Source organism: Gadus morhua, chromosome 22, assembly GCF_902167405.1.
Source record: "Gadus morhua chromosome 22, gadMor3.0, whole genome shotgun sequence".
NCBI classification, from domain to species: domain Eukaryota; kingdom Metazoa; phylum Chordata; class Actinopteri; order Gadiformes; family Gadidae; genus Gadus; species Gadus morhua.
The window spans coordinates 1,721,870-1,742,184 of record NC_044069.1 but is presented as its reverse complement, the minus strand read 5'-3'; the positions used below and the strand labels follow the sequence as shown (position 1 = coordinate 1,742,184).

The 20,315-nt window shown below is 45.6% G+C and overlaps 3 long non-coding RNA genes across 3 annotated transcripts; 2 read left to right on the top strand and 1 right to left on the bottom strand.

Moving 5' to 3' along the window:
• Window positions 1-1,262: 1,262 nt before the first annotated feature.
• On the bottom strand, window positions 1,263-4,604 carry LOC115535324 (uncharacterized). The gene is made up of 2 exons (XR_003974472.1): window positions 4,540-4,604; window positions 1,263-2,060 (listed from the first exon to the last, which is right to left on the bottom strand). It is a non-coding gene; the product is annotated as an uncharacterized LOC115535324 (long non-coding RNA).
• LOC115535316 (uncharacterized) lies at window positions 4,575-5,344 on the top strand. The gene is made up of 3 exons (XR_003974462.1): window positions 4,575-4,671; window positions 4,764-4,810; window positions 5,193-5,344. It is a non-coding gene; the product is annotated as an uncharacterized LOC115535316 (long non-coding RNA).
• A 3,903-nt stretch (window positions 5,345-9,247) lies between these two features.
• Window positions 9,248-13,092, top strand: LOC115535319 (uncharacterized). The gene is made up of 4 exons (XR_003974466.1): window positions 9,248-9,336; window positions 9,472-9,551; window positions 9,780-9,906; window positions 13,059-13,092. It is a non-coding gene; the product is annotated as an uncharacterized LOC115535319 (long non-coding RNA).
• Window positions 13,093-20,315: the final 7,223 nt, after the last annotated feature.

Here is a 20,315-nt window from a genome sequence, read left to right as displayed (position 1 = left end):
AGACAGCGCCAGGCGACTTACGCCACTATCTGCCAATGGATCGTGGATGCCTGGGCTGATATAACAGTCTCAACTGTGGTCCAAGCTTTCACGAAGGCAGGAATAATCACTGAACTGCCAGGCAACAGCAGCGACACTGACTCGGATAATGACGAGAGGGATCCGGGCATGTTGGATGCCGTACTCGCCCAACTGTACAATTCGGACACAAGAATTCGAGGGATTCGTAGACGGGGAATGAACTGAAAAAGTGAGCTTATTGTTAAGAGATATTGATATTGATCAGATATTGATGAGATATTGTTAATATGCACATTAACGTTTGAACATCGTTACCATGGGAGTGACCGGAGTTGTCAGAACGCTTAATAAAGTTTGACTTTATCTGACTGTTTTGTTGACATTCCCTTTAGCACAGCTCGGTCTAGTCGATGCATAACGCAACCCCATTCAAACGTTTGACTGCAGTATCTTCTATTCTATGCGCCTTATAATCCGGTGCGCCCTATATATGAAAACAGTTCTAAAATAGACCATTCATTAAAGGTGCGCTTTATAATCCGGTGTGCCTTATAGTGCGGAAAATACGGTAGTCCTCGTTTGTATTTCTTTCAAAATGGTGAACTTTTGCATGGTGCCATCTTTTATGTCAGATCCAGTACCCTCCGCCATTGTACTTCAGTTTTATCAACAGCCTCTGTTATCTTAGCTTCAGACGCTGTGTATGTTAGTTTCTGCTGGTGAAGTCCCACCCACTGGCACTGCTGTAATAGGTCTGTAGCGTCAGTGGGGTGTTTGTAGTCTTACGAGAATCCTCCCCTCTTACCACTTCTTGTACGCAAAAATCGTCATATTGCGTCATCTAAAACAGGAAGTGTTGGAGATCGATACGGATCTCTCCAGTGTCTCCAGAAAATAAGGAAATGATGCTAGACCATTCAAAAATATGCGGGGGGTTCTAAAAATTCAAAGCTTATGTGAAATGGGTGAAGTTGCCCTTTAAGGGAATGAAATAGGGCAATTTAAGGGAAATAGGGCAATTATTATAAAAAAAAGAAAATTCACATCTCAAAGTCTCTGCCTTCCTGTGTTCAGCACTCGGGTCCCCACGTCCTGTTCCATAACAAAAACCTTCAATGGGCGCCTGTTCCTTCTCCCTTTAAACCCTTTATTATATGTGTGTGTGTGTGTGTGTGTGTGTGTGTGTGTGTGTGTGTGTGTGTGTGTGTGTGTGTGTGTGTGTGAGACACACAACACATCCCTTTTATTTTATTTATTTATTGATCGTGGTATCACTTGCATTGATTGATTGATTGATTCACTAGATGTGTAACTTGTATTGACCGGTCCGCTGTGGGGGGGCCCTCTAGGGCCCCGGCCCCTCTGGCCCCCACCGGCTCCGGTGCAGACCTGTTCCCCTTGGCTCCTCCTGGGGGCGCTATAACAGAAGTTAACCAACAACATCAATCTGAAACATGGACTCAGCTCTGCTCCCTCCTCAGACTCCGCCTGCCGCCTCCCATTGGTCCTCCTTTCCTCCCTCTTCCCTTTTTAACCTAAAGGGGAAAACAACACAAATAGAAAAACAACACAAAAAAAAGTAACCATTATATCTGAAAGACGTAAGAGATGTACAAATGAAATAAAAGGACAGCTGAACAATATGTTAAAAGGGTTATCTGGGTTATCAGGGAGACACACCCCCTGAGGTCAGGGAGCCACGCCCCCTGAGGTCAGGGAGCCACGCCCCCTGAGGTCAGGGAGCCACGCCCCCTGAGGTCAGGGAGACACGCCCCCTGAGGTCAGGGAGCCACGCCTCCTGAGGTCAGGGAGACACACCCCCTGAGGTCAGGGAGACACACCCCCTGAGGTCAGGGAGCCACACCCCCTGAGGTCAGGGAGACCCCCCCCAGAGGTCAGGGAGATACTCCCCCTTAGGTCAGGGAGACACACCCCCTGAGGTCAGGGAGCCACGCCCCCAGAGGTCAGGGAGACACACCCCCTGAGGTCAGGGAGCCACGCCCCCTGAGGTCAGTGACCGTCTGCAATGTCCACCGTATCTGTTAGAGCCAGAGAGAGAGAGAGAGAGAGAGAGAGAGAGAGAGACAGAGACAGAGACAGACAGAGAGAGACAGAGAGAGACAGAGAGACAGAGACAGAGACAGAGAGAGAGACATTAAAAACAGACCCACTCAGCGTCGTGAGCCACTACTCACCGCAGCCCTACCAGAGGGCCGATGGCAGCGCGTTGCAGCAGACCTCTGAACACTAGAAAAGCAGAATTACCTCGTGGTAACGGACTATTACTCAAGGGACCTCGAAATTGCTCACCTCTCTCCAACGTCCCGCATACAAGTCATCAACAGGCTCAAAGCAGGCTCAATGTTCCTGAGATGGGGGATACCACTCCAACCGGTGAGTGACAACATTCACATCCGGTGAGGTCAAAGACTTTAGTGAGAAGTCTGGTTCTGCCCCTACTACAACTAGCCCTCACCGCCCCCAGGCGACCGGCGCAGTAGAACGGGCTGTTCAGACGGCCAAGCACATCCTGAAGCAGCCCGGTCCACATCTGGCTCTGTTGTGTCCCAGAGCTACCCCTAGGGCAGCAGCCGGTGAGAGCCCAGCTCAGCTCATGACCGGGAGACGCATCAGAACTACACTTCCTGTGTTGGAAGAGAAGCCACAGCCTGCACCTGTTGACAGACGACGGGTTCAGGAAAGAGACGCACAGACAAAGTCGTCCCGCCAGATCTACCACGGCCGCCGCCACTCTGCATGTCCGCTTCCACCCCTTCATCAGGGCCAGGACGTCAGGGTCCAGACTGGGGAGAGAAGGGCTGGAGGACCCCGGGTACAGAGGTCGTACCCGGTGGCCACGGACAGCGGCGCAGTGCCGCGGCCACACCGGAGACACCCGCAGGCCTTACCTCAGTCTGCACATCGGTCTGACCTACAGGAGCCGCGGCCTGAGAGACCTACGCCCCCGCCAAGTGGGCCTTCTCCCGCGGCCAGTCCTGCCCCTCAGCGACCGGCCACCAGGCCAGAGGGCCCCCGGCCGAGCCCTGGGGCCCGCACCCCCGCACCCACCGCCGCACGGCGGGGCACCGGGGACCTCCAGGGGCCCTGAGGTCAGACGTCCTTCCAGGTGTGGGGACACTTAGCTCTTAGGCCGGCTTTAATACACAAAGAAAGAGGAAGGTGGGAAGTGAAGACATGGAGGGTGTAGGTTATATGTTATCAGGCTGACAGTACGGACATTGTTATTGTGGAGATTCTGACTGTTTTCATACGGACATACAGCGGTTATAAGTAATAATAATAATAATACATTTAATTTAGGGGCGCCTTTCAAGACACCCAAGGTCACCTTACAGAGCATATAGTCATCATACATTATTTAAAAAACAAGACATTGTGTAAAAATAAATAAACATAAGCAATAAGAAATAAATAAAACAAAAACAAGACAAAACAAAACAAAAAAACAATCAAAACAGTGATCAGTTAGACGTTGTGTGCGAGTTTGAACAGGTGAGTTTTGAGTTGTACTAAGTACTGCACTTAGTATGATGTGGGGAGATGGGAGTGGACTTTCCTGGTCCTAGTCCTGGTCCTGGTCCTTGTCCTGGTCCACCGGGTCCTGGTCCTGGTCCTGGTCCAGGTCCTGGTCCTGGTCCTGGTCCTGGTCCTGGTCCACCGGGTCCTGGTCCTGGTCCACCTGGTCCGGGCCCTGGTCCTGGTCCTGGTCCACCGGGTCCTGGTCCACCGGGTCCTGGTCCTGGTCCACCGGGTCCTGGTCCACCGGGTCCTGGTCCTTGTCCACTGGGTCTTGGTCCTGGTCCACCTGGTCCTGGTCCTGGTCCTGGTCCACCTGGTCCTGGTCCTGGACCTGGTCTATATATGTGTATCTGTGGTGTGTGCCTGCATTTGGTGTGAATCTATATGGTGTATTGGTGTGTGTCTGTATGGTGTGTGTGTGTCTGTGTGTGTTAACGTGTGTGGTGGTGGGCGATGACTCCAGCTAACCAGTGAATGAGTTTCTCTGGTCTCTTTGATGATCCTTCCTTCTCCCTCCTTAAAGGGCCGTTCAGGATACTGTCAAGTTATGGTTGCTACGGTATCTCGCAGAGAGCACACAGAGAGCAGATGTTCTCGTGTGGAAACATCGCCCTCTGTTGTCCAAATCCGCTCACTACACACACATGGACGCAAGATCACACGTGACTTGCTTTTCACCAACTTGACATCAAACAGTAGTAACACACACACACACACACACACACACACACACACACACACACACACACACACACACACACACACACACACACACACACAAACCACACAGTAAGGTGAATTGAATGAAGACTTTCTTCGTTTTGAAGTATGAATTTAAATCTGTCAAATCAGACTTGTCATTTTAATCAAAATGAGGGAGGTCATTTAAGATCAAACACAGAGCTTAAACAGACTTTCACTATTACCAAGGCGACCAGAGGAGGTCGAACCAGGGTTGAGTTTTACTATTTAGCTCACCTGCGCAGCTCGCACGCCATGTGGTTTTCTTAATTGGTTCATTGGTTGCATCTGGTGCATTTCACATAAGAGGGAAGCGGACAATACATTTGTGTCCTCCACTGTTTGGCAGTTTATCGTCTCCCAAACACGGTATGTTGTTGTGTTCTCAGAAACTAGAACGTGTGTGTAATGTTCTGTTGAGCTCTGTTGTGACTTATTTGTCATCTCTTCCTGTTTCACAGGTTAAAGACTTTTTGAAGTAAAGAGGAGCATCTCATCTGGACCTGATGTGAGTAGAAATGTGTAGCAAAGCACAACTGCATTGACTTGTATGTTGAATATAAATCACTGATAATGTGTGAAGGAAATCAGGGATTGTGGTGGTTTAACTCTCATTTGAAATTAAATAATGATTTTACCTGCAAGTAACATTTTAGAGACAATACATTCAAACTTCTCAAAGTAAGAAGTAATCACTCTTGAATAATGACAGTCAAATAATTAGTATAACTTATTTATCTTAAACATTGTTTAAAAGTTGGATGATCCCAAAAGCCCTGAATTTGTATTGGCATTCATTTCTCTGATTTAATGGCAAAGGTAGAAGTTGAACCTTGGGACAGTGCCCAAGTTTGGGGACAATAATAAGTAAACTGTTTGTTCCTTCAAAGGTATATCATGGATATCTAACTGCAGTACTGTGAGTATCCCAACTTTAACATGAAGATGAACTGCGAACTGTAAGTCATTAGTTTCTCATTACTCTTGGGCACATTGATGTATGTTGGCTTCCTGGTGAGTTAACCCGTTAGCTGAAGGTTGATCTGATTAGTAAGGATCTTTTATTGGTTCATGGGTTACTTAGGCGTTTGGTTTATGTTGGTTTGAATGGTTTGTTAAAATGGTTTCAGGTTCAAAGTTATTGTTGTAAGCTGGAGTAATGGGTTGGGTTCTGATGTCTTCAGTCTTCTTTCCAGCTACTCTCCTGAGCTCTGCATCTTCATCACATGAGTGTTACTTTAATGAGGAGGGTGTGGTCTGAGTGAGCAGAGGTGCATACTGGGATACAGAGCTGTCTGAAGTCGACAGGTCTGTAGACACGCCCCCTCAGGGGAAACCGAGTGTTTGAGAAACCGTCGTGACGTCAGTTACATGGACCGGAATGTTCTTTAAGATGGAGACAGGGATTCAGAAGGAGAAACACCAGGGGGAGATGAGGGGGCTCCTCATCTCAACGACTAAAACACAACTTCAGTCTGACACAGAGAACCATGGAACACTTTCAACAGTCCCCTCCAGGCATCGTGACTCCTCAGGAACAGTTTCATTTCAGAGAAGGTCTCTTTTGGGGCCATTCCAAGATGGACCCTGCTCCTCAAGAGCCACCCCCCTCCACTGGATGGTCTTCTGAACAGATGACGTCCTTCCTGTCCTCAGGCTGACTAAAGCTGCACCGTTTGCATCTTTGAAGGCCCCTCAATCACTAAACCACTGGACTACAAACGCATGACTTCAGAGACGTTGAAACAGCGTGAATGGAGACACCAAGCATAGTCCATCACCAATGTGGGACGCCACTGAAGAATATTGTACATAATTTACGTCTCTGGAGATATTGGTGGTTCTGTTCTGGGTGCCCTGACAGAAGAGCTGGGGGTGGATGATGGAATGTTATTTGGCATGAGGTTTTTACCCTGCAGGAGTGTTTGGTCTTTTATGGCTGCTTTTTATGGTGTGTGTGGGTTTGACATGAGATGGAAGATTTTTGGCATCGTGAGGGTTCTACTGTGTGTGTGTGTCCCACTCACACCCGGCACGGGGTTCTACGTGTGTTTCCTGGGTTCTGCGTCCTGCTTGCTTTGACATTGATAATTTTCATATGGGGGTCTGTGTGATTGGCTTGGTGTATTGGAAGCGACGCTCCGGAGCGATATCCAAAACACTGGGCAGTAAGGAGAGTATCTAAATCAAGTGTAAAAGGATGCAAGCGGCGTGTTCAGATCAGCGACTTCAAACTAGGACTACACCAATCAGGATAAATGGAGGATGGATACCTAAAGGCATTCCACAAGGACTCTGAAGTTGGAAAGGAACCTCAATGGATGTTCAAGATGACCTTCACACCTGTAATGAGACGGCTCTTCCTACCTGGCTGGATTGATGGAGAGCCCTGTGGATCTTCGGTTCCCTTAAATCAGAACCAATCTAGGAACTCCAACTAGTGCGCTCTTCAAGCTGAAGTTGTGCTCTTCAGCTGAGGAGGCAGGGAAACCTTCACTGGGGCTACAATGTGTATAGAAGAGAACGTTTGAGTGCCATAGTACTCTGATGAAGACCGTTGTTGTGTTTCACTGGCTGAGAGGAAGAACCCTCACATCTTTTTCTTGGCCTTTCTGCTCTGTGAATCCTGGTGCCATCTTGAAGGATATTACAGCTCATGTAACTGATGTCACGACAGATTCTCAAACACTTGGTTTCTACTGAGGGGCGTGTCTATAGAACTGAAGACTTCAGACGGCACTGTATCCCAGCACGCATCTCTGCTCACTCAGACCACACCCTCATGAGTAGGATGCAACACTATAGCGATGGAGATATAGAGTTTTACAAGTAAAGAGGGAGCAGACAACGGTGATTCGAACACAATTGTAATTTAAGTCTTTAAATCTTTAAACCATGAAGATGGTTGGATAGTTCAGGAATTGGGCTTAATTTTATTATGGGCAGTCCTTTCGCTCAAATGCCCACTTCTCACTGGACCTGTACATGTGTTGTTTGGCTGGCATGATTTTCTGTTGGTAGTGAGGCGGTCAGGGTGACATTGCTTGGCTATGGTCGGCTCTCTGTGAGCTCACTGTTTTGATTTGATCTGTATGGTTTGTACCCTGAATATCGATAATTGTTGTTTTTAATTTTAAAATGTAGACACGGTTTTGTATTGAATTATTCCATTGTTTTTAAGCAAGGAGTTGTGGTTTAATGTTGTTGTGGAACGTACATGGTGGTTCGGTTCTTCGTACGGTTTTGAGTGATTTAACTTGTACACACTGGGTGCATAATAATGTAAAGGTACACTGAATAGCAGTAATGACCAACAGCAACAAACAGATCACATCAAGGTAAGTCTGTTGGCTGTGTTTTTATGAAGACCATCGCTGGACTTCTGGATCTTCCTCCGTTCAGCTCAAGGTGAGGCGCTGGTTCTGTTTTTTCTTTGGTTGGTTCCGGCCGGAATGTTCGGATTCCAGTCGGACGGTTTGTGCTTCCCGCCGTGGAAGGTTCTGAGTGCGCTCACTTGATTTAGTCTAAATGGTTAGCATAAAACGTTGTAGTCTTGACAACCATAAGAACCCACGTGGCCGTTAGTTGGACGTGAATCCCCTGAGGGTATCTGGCGGAACGTTCTGGATTGTATTTGCGTATCTTCCAGCCGTTGCCAACAGAAACTATTTTTCAGTCGGTTTCCATTAGGAATTGTTGCCCCTTATCTTAAACTAATTACTTTTGATATTGAATACACACTGACGCGTACATCGTAAAATAAGTTGATCATTTCCGACTGTTGCGCCGACTTAAGCCACGTTGACGGGACTCTCGCTGCATTCGAAACAGCGTTCTACTTGCGGGCCCATTTCTGATCATCAGTGAAGGCTGAAGATCATTTTAAGGTGGATGACAATTTGGCATTTCTTCGACGGAACCCTGCACCTGAATATGGCTGAGTATATTTGATTTAATATCGATACTACTTAGTGTTCTTTGTTACTTCAGCTTTCGTATGTTCTAAATATCTGGTGTCAATAATTGCCGTCGAAGTAAAACCGTTAAAGACGTTAAACAACGACTTTGGTACTTAGTTACCAACTGGATAATAACAAAGCTAAAATAATGTCTTTCCCACATGTTACAGTAGAAGAAACTCTAGAACTGTACAAAAAGGTAACATGTAGTTGGTCCCAAGGTGTCTGCCTCCTCACCCAGAGCCAGACCTCCACCTCCTCACCCAGAGCCAGACCTCCACCTCCTCACCCAGAGCCAGACCTCCACCTCCTCACCCAGAGCCAGACCTCCACCTCCTCACCCAGAGCCAGACCCCCACCTCCTCACCCAGAGCCAGACCTCCACCTCCTCACCCAGAGCCAGACCTCCACCTCCTGTCAGAAGTCCTCCAGAACAGGTCAGTGCTCTGGTGTGAGTCAGTTTCAATGCATGGGCTGTACCACTTCTTTAAACTTGTGGGCTGCTCTGTCTTCATTCCCAAAACGGGATGCTCATGTCTGATCTCTCCAATCTTTTCTAGCGTTGAGTTATAAAATAATAAATAAAAATCAGTTTCGGAGTCAAATAAATATTTGTAATAATAAATCATTATTGTTGGGCAAATGCTGATGTAAACCTGCTGCTGTAGCTGAAAGGCGAGGCTGAGAGGCTGGGGACCGGCTTGTGGTGCCAGGATGGACCGGAGACTGAGGCTGGAGACCAGGGGCCTGCAGCACCGGACCAGAAGGTAACCATCACCAAGCTCATCTGAAACACTAAAATCCTCAGTAGTTAAGGTCTGATGGAGAAGCCGTGCTGAAGGCCCTGCCTGGTGGAAGAGCTGATGGAGGCTCTGCCTGGTGGAGGAGCTGATGGAGGCCCTGCCTGGTGAAGGAGCTGATGGAGGCCCTGCCTGGTGAAGGAGCTGATGGAGGCCCTGCCTGGTGGAGGAACTGATGGAGGCCCTGCCTGGTGGAGGAACTGATGGAGGCCCTGCCTGGTGGAGGAACTGATGGAGGCCCTGCCTGGTGGAGGAACTGATGGAGGCCCTACCTGGTAGGAGTGATCATCACACTCAGTGCCACTTACCGTAGAATACTGCTACCACAAACTACCGGCGTTTGTTAATATACCAGACAACTACATCTGTTTTACCACACATTAAAGCAAGACTTCCGCTGTTTGTTCCAGACCATGAATCTGTCTGAAGAGAGCTGGTGGAGGAGCTGAGAAGCTGTAAGACGATTAGGAATTGACAACAAGGATTCCTTGTAAGTTTGTATTTACTGAACATGGTTAACTTGAAAGGGCAAAATACAGCTGTTACTTTGACATTTGTCAAACTACCACGTGTTTCTGGAGCGGAGGCGAGCTGGTAGGGGAGCCGTGAATCTGGAGGATGAAAATCACTCTAACAATTTGGATTGTATGTTTTTATTAACATAAAAAAGTGGAAATAGAGAGCTTGAAAATAAGACAAACTACATGTTTGTTACCAGACGTTGGGGCCAGATTTGAGCTGTTTGTTCCAGACCAGGACTCTGGCTGAGGAGTGCTGATGGAGGAGCCAAGACTCTGGAGGACGACATCACTCTATCAACAAGGATCCTCGTCAGTTTGCATAAAGTAAACGGATCGCCTTGTTGTAACACAGGATTAGTTTGTCCAGTAGTTAAGTTGAGGCATACTACTGTTGTTGGTTACCAGACAAACTACAGCTGCTACTTTGTTACGCGTAATTAGAGCCCACCTACTCCTGTGTTTGTTACCTTACATTAGAGCCCACCTACTCCTGTGTTTGTTACCTTACATTAGAGCCCACCTACTCCTGTGTTTGTTACCTTACATTAGAGCCCACCTACTCCTGTGTTTGTTACCTTACATTAGAGCCCACCTACTCCTGTGTTTGTTACCTTACATTAGAGCCCACCTACTCCTGTGTTTGTTACCTTACATTAGGGCCCACCTACTCCTGTTTGTTACCTTACATTAGGGCCCACCTACTCCTGTGTTTGTTACCTTACATTAGAGTCCACCTACTCCTGTGTTTGTTACCTTACATTAGAGCCCACCTACTCCTGTGTTTGTTACCTTAGATTAGAGCCCACCTACTCCTGTGTTTGTTACCTTACATTAGAGCCCACCTACTCCTGTGTTTGTTACCTTACATTAGAGCCCACCTACTCCTGTGTTTGTTACCTTACATTAGAGCCCACCTACTCCTGTGTTTGTTACCTTACATTAGGGCCCACCTACTCCTGTTTGTTACCTTACATTAGAGCCCACCTACTCCTGTGTTTGTTACCTTACATTAGAGCCCACCTACTCCTGTGTTTGTTACCTTACATTAGAGCCCACCTACTCCTGTGTTTGTTACCTTACATTAGAGCCCACCTACTCCTGTGTTTGTTACCTTACATTAGAGCCCACCTACTCCTGTGTTTGTTACCTTACATTAGAGCCCACCTACTCCTGTGTTTGTTACCTTACATTAGAGCCCACCTACTCCTGTGTTTGTTACCTTACATTAGAGCCCACCTACTCCTGTGTTTGTTACCTTACATTAGAGCCCACCTACTCCTGTGTTTGTGACCTTACATTAGAGCCCACCTACTCCTGTGTTTGTTACCTTACATTAGAGGCCACCTACTCCTGTGTTTGTTACCTTACATTAGAGCCCACCTACTCCTGTGTTTGTTACCTTACATTAGAGCCCACCTACTCCTGTGTTTGTTACCTTACATTAGAGCCCACCTACTCCTGTGTTTGTTACCTTACATTAGAGCCCACCTACTCCTGTGTTTGTTACCTTACATTAGGGCCCACCTACTCCTGTGTTTGTTACCTTACATTAGGGCCCACCTACTCCTGTGTATGTTACCTTACATTAGAGCCCACCTACTCCTGTGTTTGTTACCTTACATTAGAGCCCACCTACTCCTGTGTTTGTTACCTTACATTAGAGCCCACCTACTCCTGTGTTTGTTACCTTACATTAGAGCCCACCTACTCCTGTGTTTGTTACCTTACATTAGAGCCCACCTACTCCTGTGTTTGTTACCTTACATTAGAGCCCACCTACTCCTGTGTTTGTTACCTTACATTAGGGCCCACCTACTCCTGTTTGTTACCTTACATTAGGGCCCACCTACTCCTGTGTTTGTTACCTTACATTAGAGCCCACCTACTCCTGTGTTTGTGACCTTACATTAGAGCCCACCTACTCCTGTGTTTGTGACCTTACATTAGAGGCCACCTACTCCTGTGTTTGTTACCTTACATTAGAGCCCACCTACTCCTTTGTTTGTTACCTTACATTAGAGCCCACCTACTCCTGTGTTTGTTACCTTACATTAGAGCCCACCTACTCCTGTGTTTGTTAGCTTACATTAGAGCCCACCTACTCCTGTGTTTGTTACCTTACATTAGGGCCCACCTACTCCTGTTTGTTACCTTACATTAGGGCCCACCTACTCCTGTGTTTGTTACCTTACATTAGAGCCCACCTACTCCTGTGTTTGTTACCTTACATTAGAGCCCACCTACTCCTGTGTTTGTTACCTTACATTAGAGCCCACCTACTCCTGTGTTTGTTACCTTACATTAGAGCCCACCTACTCCTGTGTTTGTTACCTTACATTAGAGCCCACCTACTCCTGTGTTTGTTACCTTACATTAGAGCCCACCTACTCCTGTGTTTGTTACCTTACATTAGAGCCCACCTACTCCTGTGTTTGTTACCTTACATTAGGGCCCACCTACTCCTGTGTTTGTTACCTTACATTAGAGCCCACCTACTCCTGTGTTTGTTACCTTACATTAGAGCCCACCTACTCCTGTGTTTGTTACCTTACATTAGAGCCCACCTACTCCTGTGTTTGTTACCTTACATTAGAGCCCACCTACTCCTGTGTTTGTTACCTTACATTAGAGCCCACCTACTCCTGTGTTTGTTACCTTACATTAGAGCCCACCTACTCCTGTGTTTGTTACCTTACATTAGAGCCCACCTACTCCTGTGTTTGTTACCTTACATTAGGGCCCACCTACTCCTGTTTGTTACCTTACATTAGGGCCCACCTACTCCTGTGTTTGTTACCTTACATTAGAGCCCACCTACTCCTGTGTTTGTGACCTTACATTAGAGCCCACCTACTCCTGTGTTTGTGACCTTACATTAGAGGCCACCTACTCCTGTGTTTGTTACCTTACATTAGAGCCCACCTACTCCTGTGTTTGTTACCTTACATTAGAGCCCACCTACTCCTGTGTTTGTTACCTTACATTAGAGCCCACCTACTCCTGTGTTTGTTAGCTTACATTAGAGCCCACCTACTCCTGTGTTTGTTACCTTACATTAGAGCCCACCTACTCCTGTGTTTGTTACCTTACATTAGAGCCCACCTACTCCTGTGTTTGTTACCTTACATTAGAGCCCACCTACTCCTGTGTTTGTTACCTTACATTAGAGCCCACCTACTCCTGTGTTTGTTACCTTACATTAGAGCCCACCTACTCCTGTGTTTGTTACCTTACATTAGGGCCCACCTACTCCTGTTTGTTACCTTACATTAGGGCCCACCTACTCCTGTGTTTGTTACCTTACATTAGAGCCCACCTACTCCTGTGTTTGTTACCTTACATTAGAGCCCACCTACTCCTGTGTTTGTTACCTTACATTAGAGCCCACCTACTCCTGTGTTTGTTACCTTACATTAGAGCCCACCTACTCCTGTGTTTGTTACCTTACATTAGAGCCAAATTACGTTTGTAACCAGACCAGGAATCTGGAGGACTGACGGAGAAGCCATACATCTGGAAGGCAAATCCTGAGGACCACCAGGACTCTACCATCAAGGATTCCTCGTAAGTTTGCATTATCTGGACCAGGTAGGGGGTTCAACTCTCAGACCAATGGTGCCGGGTTCAAGTCCTCAGAATACAGTGATGCGTCCTTGAGCAAGGCGCCCTAAAGCCTGCCTGCTCCTTAATGTCTTATCTTTGGTTCAGATAATGTTGCATCTTTTGAATATTGAACGTAATCCATGTCCTTGTTCGCTCCGGGCAGACACACCTGAGCTGAACCTCACCTGATCCTGTTTGGTCGGGGTCAGACTCACCTGAGCTGAACCCCACCTGATCCTGCTGGTCCCGTCTCCTCAGTTCATCTTAGCCTCGTCTTCCAGAAGACCTGCTGAACTCAGCGGTCTGATCCTGATGGATCAATGACCTCCAGTTGGAGTGATCTTCTTGACCCCACATGTACCTGTGTGCTTCCACACGCCTTACCCTCACGTCTGTCACAAACCTCACTACTTCACTAATCTCTACTCCTTACCTTCTTCTTCCTTCTCCGTGGTTCGAACCTTTACTCTGAAGGAGTGTCTTCTTGAACCTTTACACTGAAGGACCGTCTTCCTGCCCTCAGAGGGTTCAGCGTTAGGGTTGAGAGTCAGGGTTTAGAGTCAGGGACAGAGCTGGTCAGGGAGGACTGGTTTTACACAAACCTCTTCACTTGCTTTTGTGAATGGTGGTGACATTTTGAAATTATTAATTTGGGAAAATGTTTTCCTCTGCTTTCCTTTACAAAAGTATGTATTCAACTTCTGTCAAGTGTTTCTGTTTATACTGTATATTAAAATCCTACATTGACTTCTACATGTTTGGTGCGTTTCATAAATTGTCCTTTAACTTGGTTGATGTCAAGCTAAACTCCTGCAATACATTTAATATGCATGATGGATGCTGTTCACATAATCCATTTTGCAAAAATACAAACATCCATATTACTACTAAATTCAAGCCTATTCATGTATTTAACCATGTACATACATTGCACAATAATTTCCCTCGGGATAAATAAAGCATCTTGAATCTTGAATACTGCCCCCGCAGGCCATTCTCTGCTACTACAACAGGTTCAAACCACCAACCCGGGGATTCTGCCCAGATTCAAAAGGTTGAGTCCTGTTTGGCTGCTGTGAAGGGCTGGATGTCACAAAACTTCCTACAGCTTAATTCTGGGAAGACGGAGCTCATTATCGGCTCGAAGCGGGACCGGGAAAAGTTTGAGGATGTCTCTCTGTGGTTGGATGGCTTTGCCATCCCACAGAGTGCATCCGTCAGAAATCTTGGTGTCTTGTTTGACCCTCAACTATGCTTTGATCAGCATATAAGAAGTATAACTAGAATTGCCGTTTTCCATTTGAGAAACATTGCAAGAATCAGATCAATGTTATCTGTAGTGGATGCAGAGACACTGATTCATGCGTTTGTCTCGTCAAGACTGGACTATTGCAATGCATTGTTCTCGGGATTACCGAACTTATGGAAGCATATATGTAGCAAAATTCAAATGGCAATGCAATTTGCAAATCAATAAGTAATTACGTTATGCAATTGACAATGCATTATGCAATTTCATAATGTAATTTGTAAATACGTTATTCAAAGTGTATTTTAATATGCAAAGTGACAATGCAATCCTCAATTACATTTGCAAAAGTTATAACAATAAAAATACAATAACATTTTGTCAAATTATTTTGAGTTCCTTTATTCAAATTGAAAAGCTATAGCGTCCCCGTGATTGCAATCCACTTCGCCACGCTCCGTGTGTTGCGATATTCAAATGACATTTCAATCCGCAAAACGGAATCCAAAACGGAATCCAAAGAGGAATACAAATAGGAATCCAAAACGGAATCCAAAGAGGAATCCAAATAGGAATACAAATAGGAATCCAAAAAGTCAATATGCAAAGTGGCAAACGTATCAGCCAATCAGCGTCTGGACGTCACTTTCTATTGTCTCCAAATATATCCACGGTAATAATAATAATAATAATACATTTAATTTAAAGGGCGCCTTTCAAGACACCCAAGGTCACCTTACAGAGCATAGTTATCATAAATAGTTTAAAACAACACATTGTGGAAAAATAATAATAATAAATAAATAAATAAAACAAAAACAAGACAAAACAAAAACAATCAAGACAGTGATCAGTTAGACGTTGTGTGCGAGTTTGAACAGGTGAGTGGTGACTTGAAGGTTGTAATGGTGTATGACTGTTTTATGTATGGGGGGAGGGAGTTCCAGAGCCTGGGTGCTGAACAGCTGAATGACCGGGCACCCATTGAAGTGAGTCGTGATGTGGGGATACATAGTCCAGCAGAGGTTGAGCGGAGGGAGCGGGAGGGAGTGTATTCTTGGAGGAGGTCGCAGAGGTAACTGGGGGCTAGGTTGTGGAGAGCTTTGTAGGTGAGGAGTGGGTGGAGACGGTGGGTCTCCCGACCCTATGTTTTGCACCCAGTGCCTGTAGCACTTGGGAAATCTTTGTGTTTACCACACTGGCGTCAAAACGTACCAGTGAGGATAAGTCGTCTATCCTATCTCCCAGAACACGCACTCTATCTACTGCATCAGTGTCTTCAACACGATTGTTCTCCACATCATCGGCCAAACTTCGGAGCGTATCAATAATCTCCATTGGTGACCATGGACCATAGGCTACGAACTAGAAGGGAACAAGGAAATTACGAGCAAGTGACGTAGTTGCCGCCCAGACGCTGATTGGCTGATACGTTTGCCACTTTGCATATTGACTTTTTGGATTCCTATTTGTATTCCTCTTTGGATTCCTATTTGTATTCCTCTTTGGATTCCTATTTGGATTCCTCTTTGGATTCCGTTTTGCCAAATCTTAGCGTTCGTTTTGCGGATTGAAATGTAATTTGAATATCGCAACACACGGAGCGTGGCGAAGTGGATTGCAATCACGGGGACGCTATAGCTTTTCAATTTGTATGAAGGAACTCAAAGAATTTGACAAAATGTTATTCTATTTGTATTGTTATAACTTTTGCAAATTTAATTGAGGATTGCATTGTCACTTTGCATGTTAAAATACACTTTGAATAACGTATTTACAAATTACATTATAAAATTGCATAATGAATTGTCAAATGCATAATGTAATTACAAATTGCATTGCCATTTGAATTTTGCTACATATATGCTTCCATACGAACTCTACTATAAAGAGTCTACAGCTGGTACACAATGCGGCAGCTAGATTGCTGACCAGAACGAGAAAGTTTGATCATATTACACCTATTCTCGCCTCTTTACATTGGCTACCAATAACTTTCAGATCAGACTTTAAGGTGCTATTGCTGACCTATAAAGCCTTGCATGGACTATCTCCATTGTACCTGAAGGACCTGATCATTCCTTATAGTCCTTCTCGGTCTCTCCGGTCTTCGGGAGCCGGCCTTCTTTCATTGCCGAAGGTTAAAAAGAAATCGGCTGGACAGAGAGCGTTTGCCTATCGAGCCCCCTTTTATGGAATAGGCTGCCATCAGCGATCAGGGAAGCTGACTCTGTGGAGCTATTCAAAGGGAAGCTCAAAACGCACCTCTACAATCTTGCATTTGGAGTGTGAAAACAACAGATGCGTAGTGAGGACTACTCTGTTTGCTTGTGCTTTTCTTATTACATTATACATTCCCACTATGTACTTTTCCGTTCTAATTCACTTTTCTGTCAGTTGTAGCGTGCTGCGGGTGCTGGACTGGATGCCTGGACTCTCATCATGGATAACCGGCCAGAACCCCATCACCATTTTAATGATGTACATGTATTTACCTGTATGCCAATTGTGGCACCCATTGCACTCCTGACCATCCCTGGAAGAAGGGATCCCCTACACTGCGTTTCTTCTCAAGATTTCTTCCTTGCTGATTCAAGGGAGTTTTTTCTTGCCCGTGTGGGGGCATGGGTAAAGGGGGGTGTCACAAATATTTGGCCTGTTAAAGCCCTTTGAGACTGTAATGGTGATTAAGGGCTATATAAATAAAATTGAATTGAATTGAATTGAACCCGGTCTCGCATCGATGTACTATGGCTTTGTTGGTTCAAACGGAAAATGTAGTTTGGTGTGAGACTGTTGTCCAAACTGTCCAGCAGAGGGAGGTGTCTTACACCTCAATTAATTATACAGGAATGTGTGTGTATTTACATTTAAAAATGTTCATGTGCTGGTCTAGTTTGTCTGCAATAACTCTGCCTCCAGCAACAGGATTGGTCGAAACGCATGAAGTGAAAGAAATAAAAGCCCATTTCACCAGATCTGAGGTCAGCTGCCGTCAGGTTTTCGATCATGAATGTATTGAGCGAACGAGGTCTGAGCTGAATATTAGCCACCTGGAACTTGGTGCGTTTCCTTGAGCTCAGAGGACGGAAGGACGCGAGTTTACCTGGTTGATGAGGCCCTGAACCCAGAACCTAGACCCAGACATCCTGAACACAGACCCTGAACCCAGAACCCAGGGGCGTCACTATGCTGGTTTATTCAGGGTTAAAGCCCCGGATTTTATGTAGTTAGACCTGAATATAATTTTTGGGTAAAATAAATAAATGTATAAATATTTATAAGTAGCCTAGTCTAGATAGTCCTTCTGGCAAGAGAATAAATAGTTTAAAAAGGTAACCTGTTTACCACCTCAAGTGAATTAACCTCTCCTATCCCCAGTCAGATCCGTGTGTGTAGGTGTGTGAGTGTGTGTGTGTGAGCTTGGCTGACAATCCCTTTCTCCATGTCCCAGTTCATGGACTTCAGAGAGTCATGGCCGAAGTTCCTTTTCCCCAATTCTTCTCAACCATGGCCGAGATATCCCCCACTACCAGTGGTGTAGTCTATTTTATTGTAGTGGGTATACTGTGATGATTCCCTCCCAGCCTCGTACAAACCCGTCCCACCGGTACGTGTACGTGTGTGGCGCTTATGGGGTGTCGCACCACACTCACCAACGCAGGGGTCTACAACCCGCTGATTTAAGAGTATAACGATTATCAACAATCATGGAAAGCTGAGTAGGTTTATCAGTGTTAATAACAGTATGAACAAATAGAACACAAAAATGACCAGTTGTCCTTTGTATATCTATAGTAGCAATAGCACATGCTAAACAAGGACGAAATCTACTCAAAATAATTGAATGAACTGTTTACAACCATGGCTAACCAGTGCATGAGAAGGAGATGACGGGAGACTAATGTTTCACTCTTGCCCTAATTTTAGCTCTTACTGTTATCTAACATACCATACAGTAATTGAATTGTGTAAAAGTGTGAAATTACTGCACCTTAAAAATGACCATGAATTAGCTATACTCTCATTGGCATAGTGATTAACGTTATGAATTTCAATTTATACCAACTGCATGTTGGCTGACATTTACCTAACTATTTTTCCCTCCACGTTGACCAAGGATTCCTGTTTTTAAATTCCCTAGCCTGACACCCAGTCCGAAAGGCTGGCCAGGGGTTCTCATCTAAAAGTAACAAGGAGATATAAAGTGGGATTAAAACATTGTCTTCTGTTGACTACTTGTTATGTGGTTTACACATTAATTTGGGAGGACTGGACACGCGCACGCGCGCGCGTGCACACGCACACTTATATTTCCCCAGACTTCTAGACATCAGTATCAGTAGGGTCTGATTACAACCAACTGGTCTGTTTTCCTCGTCTGTTTGAAACCCCTACCTCTCCTCTCTGGAGGGGCGTCCATCTTTAAAGAAAGGAGGTTGAAACATAGAGTGGTCACTCTTCATGGAGACACAGCTGGTTCCAGGGGAGTCTGCTCTCTGCTGCTTCTCTGGGCTTCAATACACACATGCACGCACGCACGCACGCACGTACGTACGTACGTATCTGGAGACGCAGCGGTGCAAAAGAGGAAATGAAGATTGTTTAGGTCTATTCCAGTTTCCCCCAACAGAGCCATACAGCGACCACATGTTGCCCTGGCTTGTAAATATTTTACTTTAGATACAATTAGTATGGACTGAATTGAGAATAGTGTTAGTCTGCAAGTGTCCATCACAGCTTGCAGAACAGCAAAGGTGTGTGTGTGTGTCAACATTAACTTTTTTCATGAGGCCTTGTTCCAGGGATAAATACATTTACGTTTCACTCGTCCAGGCAGAAAGTCACTTTTCCGAGTAAAAAGTCATCATTTTACAATAATCATTTTTGATGTTGTTTGCCAACTGAGTATTCAGAATTCAGAGGAACAAACAGTTGCAATCATTCACACCATGTCAACCACATCACTAAAACAGACATATCCCTCATTGTGTTTTTCTTGTCGTACCAAGTGACCAAGGAGGAGGGGTGGACATCTTTTCCCCCCTCGCTGCCTCTGGTCTGTAGAGAGAGACACACACACACACACACACACACACACACACACACACACACACACACACACACACACACACACACACACACACACACACACGTTATGAACCTACATCTTTTGCATATTATTTTAACCTTATATTTCAGTTTTATGTCTATAGCGTTGTGTGTATTTTAATTCCTGTTACTAGTGAACCTACAGAGATGTTTTGGAGGCTTTGACCACTGGCAGCAGCCTCAGAAGACCCTCCTCTGAATCACAGTATTCCTTCATGTCAAACATTTCCTGCTCCTCTTCTGATGTCAGAAGGATGAAGGCCAGAGTTGCCAGTTGAACAGGAGAGGGAGATTTTTGGGGGACACTTATTGATGTCAGGTACTGTTGGATCTCCTTCACTAGAGAATGGTCGTTCAGCTCATTCAGACAGTGGAACAGATTGATGCTTCTCTCTGGAGAGAGATCTGGTCAGTGAGCTAGTTTCTCTCTTTGCCCGCAGACCTCGTAGGACAATCTGATTGGTCTGCAGAGAGAGGCCCAGGAGGAAGCGGAGGAACAAGTCCAGGGGTCTGTTCGAAACCACCTACTTGCTTCCTACTCTTACTAACTATGACGTCAAATTGAGTAAGTAGAACGTAGTAAGCGAGTTTTAGGTAAGCGAGTAGTATCCGAATGTCTTCTACTTCCGGAAAGATTTTGTGTAAGCATCGCTAGCTTACTAGACGTACTCAACCGCCCCAGAATGCACTGCGTCTATTCAAAAGAACAGTGGAAGCAATGGCGCCAAACGGGGAGCCGCAGCAGCAGAGCCCACAGCCATACCGCTGT